This window comes from Pseudorca crassidens, chromosome 9, assembly GCF_039906515.1.
Source record: "Pseudorca crassidens isolate mPseCra1 chromosome 9, mPseCra1.hap1, whole genome shotgun sequence".
Taxonomy (NCBI): domain Eukaryota; kingdom Metazoa; phylum Chordata; class Mammalia; order Artiodactyla; family Delphinidae; genus Pseudorca; species Pseudorca crassidens.
In genome coordinates, this window is record NC_090304.1 from 96624592 (window position 1) to 96641821 (window position 17230).

Here is a 17230-nt window from a genome sequence, read left to right on the forward strand (position 1 = left end):
ATCCGTGACCTCTGAGGAGCTTCCAGCTCTCAGCCCTGGACCATTCCTCACAAGCTTCTCCCCAGCTCACTGCCGACGTTTAGGCAGGCAGACGGATGGACCTGTCCGCAGAGCGGGGGCCGAGGGAGAGAGGGCTCTCCCCAGGTCGGAGGGCAGGGAGCAGGGCTCCACGTCATGCGAGGCAGGCTCCTGTGACCCAGGCTGGTGCCCACTCTCTGCCTCTTGGCGGGGCTGCCTGCATGGCAGGAAGGGCACGTGTCCTGATTTCAGCAGCGCCTGTCTGGTGCCCATCCGTGACTGCAGTCAGGAACACGTGGCTGGGCTAAGATTAGAGCAATTAGCTCCTGATTTCTCAGAAGTGAAAGTCACGCCCTGATCCCTTTCCTTCCTCAGCCCCCTGTGCTTCCAGAGCCTGCCTGGAGGTGAGGGTGGAGTAAACACCTCTTTTCCAGGAGGAAGGGGTCCGGGGGAGGAGGTTGGAGGTACAAGAGGCCAGAGGTAGGAGGAAGGGGAAGGGGGCTGAACAGATGGGAGGTCTGTCTCCCAAGCCATGAATTGGAGGGCCGGTGAGGGTGGCCCAGGGCTGGGCACGTGGGCTCAAGGCAAGCAGGGCGGCATGTGAGTAGGATCTGCTGAGGGCGAAAGCCCTGACTTGCTTTGTCCCCGCGGGGCCCTGGAGGCAGGCGGAGCGTGGACGCCACAAGTCGGGACTCCCATAAGGTGGGAGGGTGGCTGGCACTCTGGGATGGTGTGAAGACCATCCTGCGGAGGCTGGGGACGGATGCCATACCTTGGGTGTCCTCATTCCACACACCCAGGGTGCGGCAGGATGAACGGACCCCACGTCTTGACCTTCCCATCAACATGAGGATGCCTGTGGACAGGTGCTTCAGGGCGATGTGAGGCCGGGGGTGTCCTGGGGCTGCCAGACACAGGCAGGGACCCCTCGGGGGATCCCCACCGAGGCTGTCTGCTGAGAGACCACCAGCAGCGGGCCCAGTAACTTCTCTACATGGGTCCTTCCCAACTGAGGGCCATCTGTATGGAGCAGACTCGGCTCTGATCCCCACAGAGGCCTGGGAGATAATGGGGTGATGGCAAAGGTGCTTTGGGACCATCTCATGCAGGTGGCTGGAGGGGAGTTCTCCAGGGCAGGTGGGGCTGCCCTGGAAGCCCTGGCACTTTGCCTTCTGTCTTAAAAGAATCCATCTCAAAGAGGCAAGGGAGGAGTGCCCCGAGACTCCTGCTTGGACTGGGGGAACTTCGGCGACAGGTCGGGGAGTCAGCACCCTGTAGGCCAGGCGTGTCTCTGGCCCCAGGCACCAGCTTTTCTCAGGCTCTGCTCCCCATCTCATCCCAGAAGGTACACACCTCTTGGTATAAGTTTGGGGAACTGGTAGAAGTCTCACCCTGAGTTGGCCCCTGGCAAACTCAACCATCAATTCCATCCCAAGGTCATTCCTGCCCTGGAGTTCCCATACTCCCCGCTTTGTCATTGGAGCAGCCGTGGACACGCAGCGCTCAGATCTGCCGTGGGGAGCGTGGCTGAACAACAACCCAGCTGCCGCCTGGCTGGATCCACCATGGCATTTGCAGAGGCCTCATGTCCCCTGGCTCCTCCCTCCAGTGACTGAGCATGGCTGTCCTGGTGGAGACCCATTCCTGAAGGGCAGGACTCCTCTGAGGCTGGCCTGAGGACTCCCCTTTGGCCCGGGGCAAGCTTCCCAGAGCTGAGCTGAAGTCTGAGGCCCCTCCTTCCTTCCCCTCTCCTTTCTCAGGGCCAGACCTGTGTGGAGGTCAGAAGCCTGCCCCGCCTTCTCCTGTCCCCTCCCCTTTATCTGTCACAGGTGTTTCCCCCAAGGAAGCTCTTGTACATCAAATCTCGTCTTGCTGTCTCTTCTTGGAGGCCCCGGATGATCAAAAGTGGTACCAGGAGTGTCTGAGAAAATAGATGCAAAAGGGAGAGTGGAGATTGGGCCTGGCTCACTCACTGCCTCGCAGCAAGGAGGCCCCACCTTGAGTGGAAAGGAGGGCCCGGAGAGTCCCTGGCACAGTGTGGCAGCCCAGTGGTGAAGCTTCCACCAGCGGGGGCCTGGGAGGACATCATGGTGGAGGGGACGCTCCCTCAGGCACAGTGAATCAGGCGTTGAGATGCCCGGGAAGTGACGCCGGAGGGGCGGCAGAGTTGGCTGGTTATTATTTAGTGATGTTGGCACTTACAGAGGGTTCATGAGAAACTGAGGGCCATTGACCGTTAAAGACTCAATGTGAGAGCTAGAGACCCTCTCAGGTAGCTTCCGCAGAGGCCCCGTCTCCTCCTGCTGTGGAGCAGTGGACATAGCGGCGGAGCAGATGTAGGATTTGAGAGCGGGAATCACAGGGCCCCAGAGACGCTCAGGCACGCCGGCTTTGTTATGCTAAGTGCGAGCTCCGGCTGGAAAAATCTGCAGCTCTGAAACTGCGTTGAGGATAAATGGATAGAAGCGCCCCACGCTGCCGGAGGATGTGTCCCTCAGAGCGCATGGAGGTGCCCAGCCTTCCCCTGTAAGGGCTAACACCATTCCAGGCTTGCCCCGCAGGGCTAGAGGTGCCCCCCTTGAGAGCTGCCTCTACCTGTGTTCCTGGCTGCCAGGCTAATAACTAAGCTGGGGACAGCGGGACCTGATGAGGGAGGAGAGATTACACCCAAGGAGCAAGGAGTGGCACACACTTCTAGCACGTTCCAGCAGAAGCCAGGCGAGCATTCCTGGGTGGGATTTGGGGGGATAAACAAGACTGCATTGACCTGCAGGACACTTTCTCAGGATATGGGATTCAACAGCCTGGCAAGGACCGCAGAGAACAGGGCAAATTCACTGCTGGGGATACCGCATTCCCCAGTGCAGAAGTGGAATTGACATGCTGACACCACACTAAGCCCATGGTCTGCGGGCCAAGGGCCAAGGGGAGACCTCTGCGACTGCCCCCACCCGCCAAGAGAGTCAATCAAAAGTGATACAGTACCCGAGGTCGGGGAGAGATCGGTGTCGTCGTAGAGCCCTAAAGGACGCGGGGATGGGGGTCCCTGTCTTATCTCCATTTAATTCCTCAGTCTGGCCGCACAGGATGCTGGAGGATCACTGTCGACGATCACCATAGGCTCCATCACGCGGCAGCCCCGCTGTAGCTCCCACAGCCTGCTGAAATGCCAGCTCGGTGGCAATACTCTGGAAGGCCTCTACATGGCGCTGTGGCCCGAGCAGGAAGAATACAAGGGATGAAGACAGGTGTGACCCCACTCACCATCACTCCCGATGACCCAGTGTGGGGATGGTGTGCTTCCCATCCCTGCCCCTCTGGGCTCTGCTGGGCACACTTGGACTCCTCGGGTTCCAGGCCAGCAGGCAAGGAGTCACATCTTGGCAGGTGTAACTGGCCCTGACAGTCAGGAGGAGGTCAGCCTGCTGTCACACATGAGGCGGGGAGGTCTATGTGACAGGCATGGGTGATGACTTGGGCCTCTTCTGCCTTAGCTGTGAACGGACACATGCAACAGCCCTGGCCTGCAAAGGGTGTCGTCATCGAGCGCTCAGACGCCTCAGGAATGAAGGCAGGTGACAGCTGAGCGAGGGGAATTTAGAACGGTTTCGGGAAGGAGAGGATGTGCACAGTTGTGGCCCTGAGATCTACTGGAGCAATAGGGGCTACACCCTCAGGAAGAGAGGCCCTGGAATCATGGAGGTGGAGATCCCCGGGGTGCCAGGGTGACCCGTGGCAGCTGTGGGCACACACGACTTAGATTTCTGCTGTTAGCAGCGAGCTGCCACCCCTCTGGATCCACCTCAGCGTTTCTGCTGCACCCACACTTCCCCAGCCTGCTCCCACCAATGACCGAGTGTGATGGGGACCTTGTGCAGCTCATCCTTGCGGGATGCAGGGCTCCTCTAATGGCAGCTGTGGCTCGAGGGCTCTCCGTGGCCTGCCCAGAGCTTCTGTAGAGTGTGTGGCCGTTCGAGACTCTTCCTACTCAACCTTCCTTCCTTCCCCCCTCCCCGTCTACTTCTCCTCCCTCCTTGATCCTTCGCCGGTGTCCCCCCCAATGACTCTGCGTGTCTGATTCCATCTTGGCGTCTCCTTCTTGGGGGACCTGAACCAACACAAAAGCTTCAGAACTCCATCCCTCCAAATGTTGTTGCACCCGGTCTTCTGCTTCTAGCCTGGGCTATCCATCCTCATAAGACTGAGGAGATGCAAGCCCCTCTCCTTAAAGGTAAGGCAGTGCTTCTTCCTCCCACCACTGCGAGACATCTACTTTGGAGACTCTGGAAGTCCTCCCTGAGATCTAGTCCTGAGCCAGCCAGCTCTTCAAATTGTACCTGCCACCTGAGCGGACTCTTAGCCCAGAAACCTCGACAGAAATTGAGGGGAGGGTCACACCTTGCTTAGTGCCCTGGCGTGTGTGGGAAGCATGGGGCCTGGGCCACCCAGACTGGGGCCACTGGGCTGGGACGAGCCTCTGGTTGCTGGCCCCCCAGACCCCTGCAGCCTCCCCTCCAGAGCCCTGCCTCGGTGAATGGCGCATGCTATCTGCCTGGCTCCCTCTCACTACTTGCTGGGAAGGAGAATTGATGACATCATCAATAATGTGACTTGTCTACAAGCTGCACTGCCAACAAACCCGAGCGCCGGGGATAAATCCTCTCCTGGCCCGGCAATTGCTCTGTAAGCCAAAAGGAATTACACTCCTCTTGGCAACAACACCAGCGCCTCCCCAGGATGCCGGAGTTGACCTGCGTACACCACCCCACAGGCCATTCTCCCAAGTGTCCATCCACCTTGATGCCCTAATCCCGTGGCCTCTGGGTGCAGGACACAGAGTGTGCCCATCACCTAGCCCCTCCTGCCCGTGGTGAGGTGGTGGACACTAGCCCACTCTGCTCTTCGTCCCAAGTAGTCGTCTTGTGTCTCGAATGCTTCAACTCATTTGGGGTTTCTGTCAATCCAATATGGCAGAACCTGGGGAGGCAAGGCTATCAGGGAGGGGACAGGGTCAGAGCCATGTGCTGGGGTCTGGGGCTTGTATGAAAGAGAAGAGGGGGAGGAGGGGTCATGGTCGTGGGCGGGGGCTGTCCTGGAGCTGGAGCTGCCAGGCTTGGCCTGGTTCCCGCCGTGCCCCCAGGGAGGGCTGTGCATGCCAGGCGGAGGGGGCAGCAGTCAGAGAGCAGGGCCGAGAAGTCGTTAGCGGGGATTAGGGCCAGCTGCAGCTGTCCCATTACATCACGGCGATTTTTATGCTGAGCCTGGGCCCACTCCTCAGGAGATCCCGCTGGAGTCTTCCATGACTTTCCAAATCACTCCCTTCCATCATCTTCCCTCTCCCCCAGGCCTCAGGTCCCCTGCCCGCCCTTTCCTGTTTTTTTCTCCTCTCCCCCACTTTCTCCTTTCATCCAGGGCTCTGACAAGGTTACTGACTCCTAACTCGGGGCTGCGCTGAGGAAGGGGAAGGCTGATTCGGAGAATCCTGAGGGGGAATAACTTTCTCTTTTCTGGAAACACTGGGGTCTCCGCACTCCCTCCTACCTTACCCACTTTCAGGCCTGGGGATAAAGTGTTTTCTCACTGTCCTGAGGCAGGGGTGGGTAAGATGAGGCTCTCCAGGTGGGAGATTCCACCCTGCCAGGTGCTGGTTGTGTGGCCCAAAGTGACACCCGATCTCCCACTCAGGACTCTAAACCCAAGCTCTCAGGGCCACCTTGCGGCTCTCAAGGCCCTTAGAGCTGAGGGGCAGCCAGGCAGCAGAGCTGGGCGTTCTGCTGTGCGCAGGAAGCCTGGGGCCTTGGAGGGCTCTGCCCGGGCTGGCGCCCACTCTGAGGTTCTTCAAGCCTCTCCAGGTAAGCTCCCCACAGGTGTGGCCATCACCGTGGCTGCTGTGTGGTAGGGCCTGGACTTGGGAGCCAGAGGACCAGGGGTTTGAACGATGCTTTCCACAATTACTTGCTGGATGACCTTGGGCAAACCTCGTCACTTCACTGAGCCTCAGTTTCCTCATCTATAAAATGGGGGCAATAATAGGATTTATCACACTGATTGCTGTGAGGGCTAAACAGAGTCGTGTTTGAAAAGTCTCAGCAAAGTGTCTGGCACGCAGTCCGTGCTCAGAACTGTCACTAGACTCCCTTTGCTGGAACCGGCAGGGCCAGGCAGTCCAGCCGGGGACACGGGGGTGTGGGCACCCTCACACAGGAAGGGGTTGTCCAGCCGCTGTGTGAAGAATGGACTTTGTGTCCACTGTGAGTTCTAACTCACTTCCCAGCCTCGAGGTTGATTGAGGAATTACAAACGGCTGGTAGTCTTCTTACCACCTGCGTAGAATCATAAGGGGGCGCTGGGTGGGTCCGCTGGGCTTGGCACCCTGGGATAGCTACCTCCCTGGGGGCAGGATTCGGCATCTCAGGACGGGCTCACTTTGGCACCTCCAACTGAGAGGGAGGATGGCAAAGCTGTGGAGACCATGACCTGGCTCTCCCCCTAGTGCCAGGAGAGAACGTGTTATCTTTGGGCCCAGGCGGTCTGGCCTGGGTCTCTGGACTGGCACTGTATGGGTACTGCCCTGGCCCCAAGTCCGCTGAAAGGAGTGGGCTCTGGGCAGAGGTGGCAGCCATTCAAGTGGACGCCGGCCCTCCGAGCAGCTGGGAGTGGGACCATGAGGAAGGGCTGGGGCTGGCTTTCTGGTGGTCGTTGGCAGGTCCAGGGACTGGGGTGCAGGGTACCGAACCAGGGGGTGGGGCTGGGGGAGGGAGAGCTGCACATTAGGTTGGGGCTCTGCCCTCGCTGGAAACCCCACCCTCCTGCCCTGGTCGTCACGGTGCCTGTGGTGGTGCAACAAGGAGGGGCCTCCCCCCCCGCGGGGGGCTGTCCTGTGCCCTCCCTGTCCAGTCTCCTCAGCCTCCTCTGACCCCCTGCTCTCTCAGGCAGCTGGGCTTGTGGCCAGGCCGGGTGGAGCTGGGTGGGGGACAGCATCCTCAAGGTTCAGAGGTCCTTACCAAGGGGCAGTAGGGAGGGGAGGCCCCCAGATCATAGTAGGGGGGCTGGGCGGGCAGCTTCTGCAGTTCTTCCTCTTCCTGCTGGGGATGCTGCTTCCCAGGCTCCAGGCGAAGGATCTGGAAGAGAAGGGGCTGAGCGGCTGCACGGACTCTTGCACGGGCCTGCTCCAGGCGGCCCTCCTGGAGGGACGTGGATTCCCCTCCTAGGTTCCCACACGCCCCCATCCTGCATTCACCACTTTGGCGACATCTGGGAGGCACAGGGCGGCCTGAGCCGTCGGCTTTGCAGGCTCTCTCTGACCAGCCCGGGGCCACGCATCAATGGTTATTTTTAAATGAATGATCTGAGAGGTGGAGAAAGAGGTTCCCCTCGGGGTGGGGGGCCTGGGTAGGAAGGGTCCTAGTGTGTCATTTCTCAGGGTAGAGGAGGGGAAAGCCCCGACCACGGTCTCTAGCCTGGAGCTGGCCTTGTTGGAACTGGCCAGGGCTAGTGGTGCACTTGGGACTGTCCAGGAGTTCATGGAGTTGGGAGGGCTCTGCCTTCAGGTTGGGCCCCCGCCCTGAGCCCATCTCCCATTTTTTCAACCCCCTCCCTCACTCGAGCCACCCAGGCCCACCTGGATGTCCTCAGGTGCAAGGTGGCTCTGCCTGTCGGGAGAAGGCTCCAGCTTCTGGGCGAAGGGCAGGGTAGTCCTGGGGGAACAGAATGAGGCTCACATGGGGGTCTCTGCCCCAGTCAGGCCACCTGACAGTTACTGGTCCCGGATGCCCCCTCGCAAGGATGGCCCTGGGCTCAGGAGGCCCAGGTGGCCTCCTGAGTGGCCAGAGGTTGGGAGATGGTTACTCAGCGTAGTGGGATGGAGGCTGAGAAAGGCTCTCCCATCTTCCCAGCCTGTCCCTCCCTCCAGCCTGGGCCCAGAGCCAAGTAAGTCAGGTGTCCTAGCTTGAAGGACAGTGGGAAATCCACATGGGCCCTCAGCGGGGGCCGGGACCAAGGCGGGGGGACTGAGGCCTCAGATGCAAAGCTTATGGGGGTGCTGTAAGTCTCAGTCATCGCGATAAAGAATGTTTTAATGCAATATTTAAAAAACCAAAATGAATGCAAAAATCCATGACGAACAAAATATCAACATTTTAAGTAAAAACAAGGTACGTAATAGGGCCACACCAAGTCATATCAGAGCCTGAGGCAAAAAGAAAAATCAGTATTACTGATCCTGTCTTTATTTAAAGTGTTGATATTTTGTTCATTGTGTATTTTGGGCATTCATTTGGATTTTTTTTTTTTTTTTGCGGTACGCGGGCCTCTCACTGCTGTGGCCTCTCCCGTTGCGGAGCACAGGCTCCGGACGCGCAGGCTCAGCGGCCATGGCTCACGGGCCCAGCCGCTCCGCGGCATGTGGGATCTTCCCGGACCGGGGCACGAACCCGCGTCCCCTGCATTGGCAGGCGGACTCTCAACCACTGCGCCACCAGGGAAGCCCTCATTTGGATATTTTTAAAATATTGCATTAGAGTATTATTTCTCACAATGATGGAGGTTTTTGGTGCCTCATTGAACTTGGTGTCAGAGGCGAGTTCCTGCTGGCCACTCAGCTCACCCTGGTCCAGCTGGGAGAAGGTGAGCGTGTGTGAGGCATTTCACCTCTATGCCTCAGTTTCCTCACCATAAACCGTGGGTTATAATCGCACACGTACTTCTCAGAGCTGCTCAGAGGATAAAATGCATCTTCGTAAGCAGCGTAGACGTGGGGAGGCGCCTGTGCGCAGCGAGCCCTCCGAAGGCTTCAGCTCTACTGCAGGAGGGTTAGGGTCTCCCTCCCACCTCTCAGGCGGCAGGAGGAGGAGACAGGGCCTCGGGGGGCGGGGTAGCCCTGAGCCCCTTACAAGTCCGGGTGCTTCAGCAGGAGCCCATGGGGGTGGGCAGCGGGTGGGGTGGGGGAGGTTTGGGGGGACAGAGGATGGGCTGGTTTGCACTCACCCGCCCCCGTCCACCTCCAGCCTGCTCTTCTGCTGCCGGTGATACAGAAAGAAGACAGTAAGAGCCACACTGAGGATGAGGACCACGGCCACGGTGCACCCCAGGAACCTGGCCATACTTCCTGGGCCCGCCTGGGGGAGGGGTTTTTCTGGAACCAAGAGACCAAGGCAGAGAATGAGAGAGTAGGACAGAGGGAGACATAGAGAGAAGAGAGGGAGAGAAAGAAAACTTTTGGAGTCAGAGAGGTGGGCAAAACGTAAGAATCAGAGGCTGAGGCGGTGTCCTGCCCTAACCCCTTCACCTGCAGCTCCCCTCCCCCATCATGCTCCAGTTCTGGGGGGGCTGTCCCAGTTAGGGCAGGACAGACCTCATATGCTGGCTCCCCAGGGCCCTGTAATCCCAGCCTCTGCTCTGATCTTGGGATCTGGGGCACGGAGGTGGGAATGGGGGCTGGGGAACACAGGCCAGGCTCAGAGGTGCTCAGCGGTGGGGGTCCCCACACCCTCATTCCATCTCTGGCCCTGCAGGGAAGATCTCTGTTGAGGAGTTTAATTTCCTTCCCCTTCCTACCCAATTAAACAGGCAAATGAACTAATTGGTGCTTTGCCCTCCCAGCTCCGGAGAAAGTGTGAGGATCTGGGGAGGGGAAGATGGGAGCTTGAGGGTGAATTGGGGGAAACCTAGTCTGTCCAGTGCCTGAGAAGCTGAAAAACACATAGGGCTGGAGTCTAAGGGGAGGGGACTAAGCCTCCCGCCCAGCTGTCTGGACCCGCCGGGGCGTTGCCCCGGGAGCCCTGGCTCCACGGGTGGGAAGTGGGGCTGGGGTAGGTGGCAATCCCTCTCAGCTTGCTCTCTGATGACCTGGGCAAATCACCCAGTGTCTCTGGGCCTTGGAAAGAAAAGGGCCTGGGAAGTTGTGAAGTTTTGTCGAATGATTTCTCAGCCTGAGGGCGGCCACTGGGGGAGGTCCCTGAAGACAAGGACACCAGAGCTGTTGGAACTGAACGTGTGGCCAGGGGCACGTGCTGTTCTCTGGCAGCCCTGCCAGCCCAGGCTTGGAATGGGAAGCGTGGATGACGCCAGGACTTTCCCTTCCCTCCCTCTGCTGGGCTCCGTTTCTCACCTCTGACCTTCCCAACACCCAGGGAGGAAGGGACTGAGGAGAAAATCATATGCACTCCCTTCCCTCCTTCCTCCCCACACCGTATTACACGTAATTAAACAGGAGAGCTCCTGAATAGAGATGCTAAATTGCAGTTTGCAATAAACATCACGGAGGCAATTTCCTAGAGCGGGGTTGACGAGCACCTGCCTCTCTCTGTCTCTGTCTCTCTGCTCCATTCCAATGCCCTGAAGGAGGGGGTGTCTGGCAGGGTCCTCCGTAACAGATTGGCTCCCAGTGAATCTGCAGCCCCTCTGGCCGGACTCCTGACCGTGACTGGAAGGAGGACTCTTTGCAAAGCCTCTGGGCCCAGCACCTATCCATCCACAGCTGGTGGGCTATGGTCCCGCTGGGAGGGCAGTGTCTGCGTGTGTGTATCACAGGGACTTAGGAACCTCAGACTCCTCCCTGGACCCTTACCCTCCCCCATCTCTCCTCTCCTTTCACAGACCTCTCGGGCTGGGATACTGCAATCAATTAAACAAACTTTGTCCTCTTTTCTCTAAACCTTAGCTTCTTAGCACCCACCATCATCTCCTTCCGGTCCCTCTTCTTTATCCACTCCTGCAGCCTCTGCCTCTGCCTCTCCTTTGGTTTAGCAAGCATTTATTGAGGATCTACTGTATTCCAAGGCACTATTCTGACCCTGAGCAGCAGAGATGCATAAGTGCACATGCCCTGCCTGGCTCCTGAAGTTCACGTTTTTCTCCTGCCATAGCCAGCTCAGCTGGGTGGGCCAGCCCTGTGTGGGATCCAGGCGGGAGGGAGAGACAGCTTCGCGTCAGCCCTTTCCCTCAGCTCCCTGCTCCCGGGTGCCCTCTCCCACGCTCTCTCACCCATCACCCCCTCAGTGACTCTGGGGCCACTTCAGCAAGACAGGGAGGCAGCCGTCCTTCTAAGGGGCCTTATAGCATGCTTACAGTGCAAACACTAATATACGCAAATGAGTCTGTAAAGGCACTAACGTGGTCATTAGAGAAAGCAAGGGCCAAAAAGGGTGGGATACTGCGGGCAGGGCCTCAAAGGTGCCAGGGCCAGAGTGGATAACTCTGATTTTGTTCCCTCAAATTGCCCTCTCTCCATGTCCCTCTCAAAATATAAGTGCAAATTCCCTTGGAGGCCCTGGGCCCTGCCTGCTCCACATGGAGGGCCCCACCCTGGTGGAAGAAATACTAGTGGAGGGAAAATGAGAGATGGGGAAGAGAAAAGGGGAAGGCAAAGAGGAGAATCATTCTGAAGTCTCCAACATGTCAGGCGCTGCCCGGCGCCTTGGCTGATTTGGGGTTAGATCCTCATATCAAGCCTGCAACATTAGATAATGCTATTCCCAGTGAGCAAAATGAGGTTCAGAGAGGTTAAGCGCTTCGCCCAGGGTCACCCAGCTTGTCAGTGGCTGAGCGGCCCTGGAACCTGCATCTGCGTAACATTCCCCAATCAGGCCATGGCGTCTTCTTAGCAGTCCTGGTCCCTCACATGCATGGAACTGCCACCCCCTCTCCCTTACCAGACACAGCCCTACCTATCCCCTCACTCCCAGTTGCTTTGTCTCCGGGCCTCCTCCCCCTGACTGCTGTGAGGTGGGGGCCTGGCTCTGACCCCAGCTGGAGCCCTGGAACTGAGCCCCCAGACACTCTCTGGTTACACCGGGACAAATCCGTTCCCCTAGCCCCAGCTCCACAGGCTTTAGGGCAGGACCAGTCACCTGCAGGCAGCGGGGCTGGCCGGGGCTGGAGCATAGGGCCTGGGAGAGCTGGGAATCTCTGTGAGGGAGAGGGGGCCAAGGGGCCTCCCGGGAGCATCTGCTGTGAGCCAGGCTGGGTGCTGGGCTGAGGTTGGTCACATTGGCTTTGTTCTACTAAAAAGGCTCAGAGAGGTTAAGTTAGTTGTCTGGAGTCCCACAGCCAGGAACTTCACAGCTGGAATTGGATCCAGGTCGACTTCTGAAGTCCCTTTTTTCCCTACTCTGTCAGCAGGGGCTGGTCGCTTTGCGTCCCAGATGCATCTGTCTCTGGGGTCACACCAGTGATATCCCCTATGCCTCAGTGCTCTCACCTGTCACTTGGGGACAGCGTGCCTGGTTTTGTGGTCCCTCAGACTGAGAAACTGAAATCCCCAGTTGGGAAGTAAACACAGACCTGGGTTTTGTCAAGGGGGCTGCAGGCCAGTGACAGTCAGGGGCTTCTTGGCTCTTCCTGGAACCAGACCAGCCTGCTGCCCTGAGGCCCCATGGTGGGGGTGGGAGGAGCTTTAGGTCCCACACAAGGGTCCAGCAGTCTCAGTCTGCTTCTCCCTACCACCCCCCTTCTCAGCCATACCTCGTTGGTCCTGAGTCCCAGCCTTTGCTCAGTGATGGACAGTGGACCCAGACATCCTGCTTCACAGCCTGCTCACTTGCCTACCTGTTGTCCCCCGCTCAGTTCCATAAACACATCCCAACACCTTCCATTTGCCATGCACTGTGCCAGCTGCTGGGGGTTCTACCCCCGGCTAATGGGGAAATCTGACATGTATACAAATACTGTATTTTATGATTCATGCCCCAAGAGAAGTCTGTCCAAGGTCCAGGACAGGTGTAGGGAAGAGAGTGATTAGTTTTGGGAGTTCTTGGCTTCACAGATGAGGGCCCTTCTGAACAGGGTTTTGAAAGCATAATAGGAGTTCTCCAGGAGAATAAATGGAGAACATTGTAGGCAGGGTAAGGAGTGTTGCAGGGACACGTGTGTGAGATGTGGGGTGTATAAGGGCAATTCCAAGCATGGGCTATGTCTTGGAAATTGGGTTCAAAAGAGGATAGACAGGGCATGAATCTGGGGAGAGGTATGTAGGGAGTGGACCTGGCTCAGAGGTTAGGTTTTATCCATAGGTAATGTAACCCCTCTCTCCTGCTGCCCCTGCCTGGGGACAGAGATGCTGCTTTCTCAGGAGCTGGACTGACCCGGGCTCTCTGTGGGCTGACCTTCCAGGGCTCCTTGGGGAGCACTTGGCCCTCCTGCCCACGAAGCTGTCCTGGGTCGGTCCGCCGTCTGCTCGCCTTCTGTGGCACAGGCCGAAGAGGTGTTTCTGGGGGACCAGGAGCTCAGAGGAAGCTGGGTGTCTGGACTCCACGCGGATGCTGGTAGGTAGGATTGGCTGGGGGTGGGGCTGATTTCACTGCCAAGGGCCCGCCCACCCACCGGGTCAGAGTCCCTCTGGCCGTTTCTCCAGCCCAGGGGTGCGGGAGTGGCTCCTTCCTGCTGGCCAGAGGTGGGCAGCCAGGACTCGAGTCCTTGTGTTCAGTTTGCTCCAGCTCCCTGTCTCCCTGTCTCTCTCTCATTTCAATGCTTTCTTCCCATGACTCCAAGTGGGGTGGCTGCTGTACCATCACAATGTGGGATTGTGGGAATATCCTCTCTCCTTTCCCAGGAGGGGATACATCCCTCTCCTCCCTTGTTCAGTCCATACAGAAGAGCACCCTTTCATGTGCTTTCTTGTGACCCAGGTGGTGAGGGAGCCCACTCAGAGGCCTGGAACTGAGTGAGTCACAGAGCCCCTTCCTCAGCCCGATGCAACCAGCACGACTACCTGGCCAGCACGACTCAGACTCAGCCAGGCCTCTGCCTTCTCCTTGCCTTGGGCTACAGGCCAAAGAGGCTGACCTTAGGAGCTGCTGGGAGACCCTGCCTCCCTCTTCCCTGAGGTGGGCTCCTGGTCATTTCCCCTGCCCTGGGCTGGGTTGCCCTTCACCTTTGCATCTGCCCTGGTGGGTTAGTATTAGTGCAGAAAGCCTTTGACCACAGAATTTTCTCTGGTTCTGCACTCAGGTGGAGGTCAGTTTGCAATCACCTTCTTTGTCCCCTCTGGATGGAGACCGGGGGCTCTGGGCTCTGCAGCCCTGCCCTCATTTCTCCCTCACCTCTGACTTCCATGTCATCTGTCTGCAGCACACATGAATTATGGAAAGTGTTCAGCACTGTGCCTGGCACATAGTCAATATGTAGTAAATGGCTGCTATTTTTGTTGTTAGCTACTCCATAAACGCATATTGACAGTGGTGATGATGTTGGTGATGATGATGTTGGTGATGATGATGGTGGTGATGATGTTGGTGATGATGATGTTGGTGGTGATGATGTTGGTGATGATGATGGTGGTGATGATGCTGGTGATGATGATGTTGATGGTGGTGATGATGTTGGTGATGATGATGTTGGTGGTGATGATGTTGGTGATGATGATGTTGATGGTGGTGATGATGTTGATGGTGGTGATGATGTTGATGGTGGTGATGATGTTGGTGGTGATGATGTTGTTGGTGGTGATGACGAGGTTGGTGGTGATGATGTTGGTGATGATGATGTTGATGGTGGTGATGATGTTGGTGGTGATGATGTTGGTGATGATGTTGATGGTGGTGATGATGCTGATGATGTTGGTGGTGATGATGTTGATGGTGGTGATGATGTTGGTGGTGATGATGTTGTTGTTGGTGATGACGAGTTTGGTGGTGATGATGTTGGTGATGATGGTGTTGATGGTGGTGATGATGTTGGTGGTGATGATGTTGATGGTGGTGATGATGTTGGTGATGATGATGTTGATGGTGGTGATGATGATGGTGGTGATGATGTTGATGGTGGTGATGATGTTGGTGATGATGATGTTGATGGTGGTGATGATGTTGGTGGTGATGATGTTGATGGTGGTGATGATGTTGGTGATGATGATGTTGGTGATGATGATGTTGGTGATGATGATGGTGGTGATGATGTTGGTGATGATGATGTTTGTGGTGATGATGTTGGTGATGATGATGTTGATGGTGGTGATGATGTTGGTGATGATGATGTTGGTGGTGGTGATGTTGGTGATGATGATGTTGATGGTGGTGATGATGTTGATGGTGGTGATGATGTTGGTTATGATGATGTTGATGGTGGTAATGATGTTGGTGATGATGATGTTGGTGGTGATGATGTTGGTGATGATGATGTTGATGGTGGTGATGATGTTGATGGTGGTGATGATGTTGATGGTGGTGATGATGTTGGTGGTGATGCTGTTGTTGGTGGTGATGACGAGGTTGGTGGTGATGATGTTGGTGATGATGTTGGTGGTGATGATGTTGGTGGTGATGATGTTGGTGATAATGATGTTGATGGTGGTGATGATGTTGATGGTGGTGATGATGTTGGTGATGATGATGTTGGTGGTGATGATGTTGGTGATGATGGTGGTGATGATGCTGGTGATGATGATGTTGATGGTGGTGATGATGTTGGTGGTGATGATGTTGGTGATGATGATGTTGGTGGTGATGATGTTGGTGATGATGATGTTGATGGTGGTGATGATGTTGATGGTGGTGATGATGTTGATGGTGGTGATGATGTTGGTGGTGATGATGTTGTTGGTGGTGATGACGAGGTTGGTGGTGATGATGTTGGTGATGATGATGTTGATGGTGGTGATGATGTTGGTGATGATGATGTTGGTGGTGATGATGTTGGTGATGATGTTGATGGTGGTGATGATGTTGATGATGTTGGTGGTGATGATGTTGATGGTGGTGATGATGTTGGTGGTGATGATGTTGTTGTTGGTGATGACGAGTTTGGTGGTGATGATGTTGGTGATGATGATGTTGATGGTGGTGATGATGTTGGTGGTGATGATGTTGATGGTGGTGATGATGTTGGTGGTGATGATGTTGATGGTGGTGATGATGTTGGTGATGATGGTGTTGATGGTGGTGATGATGTTGGTGGTGATGATGTTGATGGTGGTGATGATGTTGGTGATGATGATGTTGGTGATGATGATGTTGGTGATGATGATGGTGGTGATGATGTTGGTGATGATGATGTTTGTGGTGATGATGTTGGTGATGATGATGTTGATGGTGGTGATGATGTTGGTGATGATGATGTTGGTGGTGATGATGTTGGTGATGATGATGTTGATGGTGGTGATGATGTTGGTGATGATGATGTTGGTGGTGATGATGTTGGTGATGATGATGTTGATGGTGGTGATGATGTTGGTGGTGATGATGTTGGTTATGATGATGTTGATGGTGGTGATGATGTTGGTGATGATGATATTGGTGGTGGTGATGTTGGTGATGATGATGTTGATGGTGGTGATGATGTTGATGGTGGTGATGATGTTGATGGTGGTAATGATGTTGATGGTGGTGATGATGTTGATGGTGGTGATGATGTTGGTGGTGATGATGTTGTTGGTGGTGATGACGAGGTTGGTGGTGATGATGTTGGTGATGATGTTGGTGGTGATGATGTTGGTGGTGATGATGTTGGTGATGATGATGTCGATGGTGGTGATGATGTTGATGGTGGTGATGATGTTGGTGATGATGATGTTGATGGTGGTGATGGTGTTGGTGATGATGATGTTGATGGTGGTAATGATGTTGGTGATGATGTTGGTGATGATGATGTTGGTGGTGATGATGTTGGTGATGATGATGTTGATGGTGGTGATGATGTTGGTGGTGATGATGTTGGTGATGATGATGTTGGTGGTGATGATGTTGGTGATGATGATGTTGATGGTGGTGATGATGTTGGTGGTGATGATGTTGGTGATGATGATGTTGATGGTGGTGATGATGTTGGTGGTGATGATGTTGGTGATGATGATGTTGATGGTGGTGATGATGTTGATGGTGGTGATGATGTTGGTGATGATGATGTTGATGGTGGTGATGGTGTTGATGGTGGTGATGATGTTGGTGATGATGATGTTGATGGTGGTGATGAGGTTGATAGTGGTGATGATGTTGGTGGTGATGATGTTGATGGTGGTGATGATGTTGGTGATGATGATGTTGATGGTGGTGATGGTGTTGATGGTGGTGATGGTGTTGGTGATGATGATGTTGATGGTGGTGATGATGTTGATAGTGGTGATGATGTTGGTGGTGATGATGTTGATGGTGGTGATGATGTTCGTGGTGATGATGAGGTTGGTGGTGATGATGTTGCTGCTTCTCCCCTCCCTGGAGTCCTGGCTTCTTCCCTGAGCTAGCACGCTGGGCCAAATTACACCTGTGGCCACCATAGCTTA

General features: G+C 55.7%; 2 long non-coding RNA genes across 4 annotated transcripts; both read left to right on the forward strand.

Moving 5' to 3' along the window:
• The first annotated feature begins 502 nt into the window (after positions 1-502).
• Positions 503-1880, forward strand: LOC137229738 (uncharacterized). Of its 2 annotated transcripts, none has more exons than XR_010945821.1 (3): positions 503-618; positions 1203-1363; positions 1455-1880. It is a non-coding gene; the product is annotated as an uncharacterized lncRNA (long non-coding RNA). The 2 variants fall into 2 exon arrangements; XR_010945822.1 differs by lacking the exon at positions 503-618 and adding an exon at positions 737-884.
• A 10809-nt stretch (positions 1881-12689) lies between these two features.
• LOC137229739 (uncharacterized) lies at positions 12690-14159 on the forward strand. Of its 2 annotated transcripts, XR_010945824.1 has the most exons (3): positions 12690-13280; positions 13644-13841; positions 13966-14159. It is a non-coding gene; the product is annotated as an uncharacterized lncRNA (long non-coding RNA). The 2 variants fall into 2 exon arrangements; XR_010945823.1 differs by having other exon boundaries at positions 13644-14159.
• The last annotated feature ends 3071 nt before the right edge of the window (positions 14160-17230 follow it).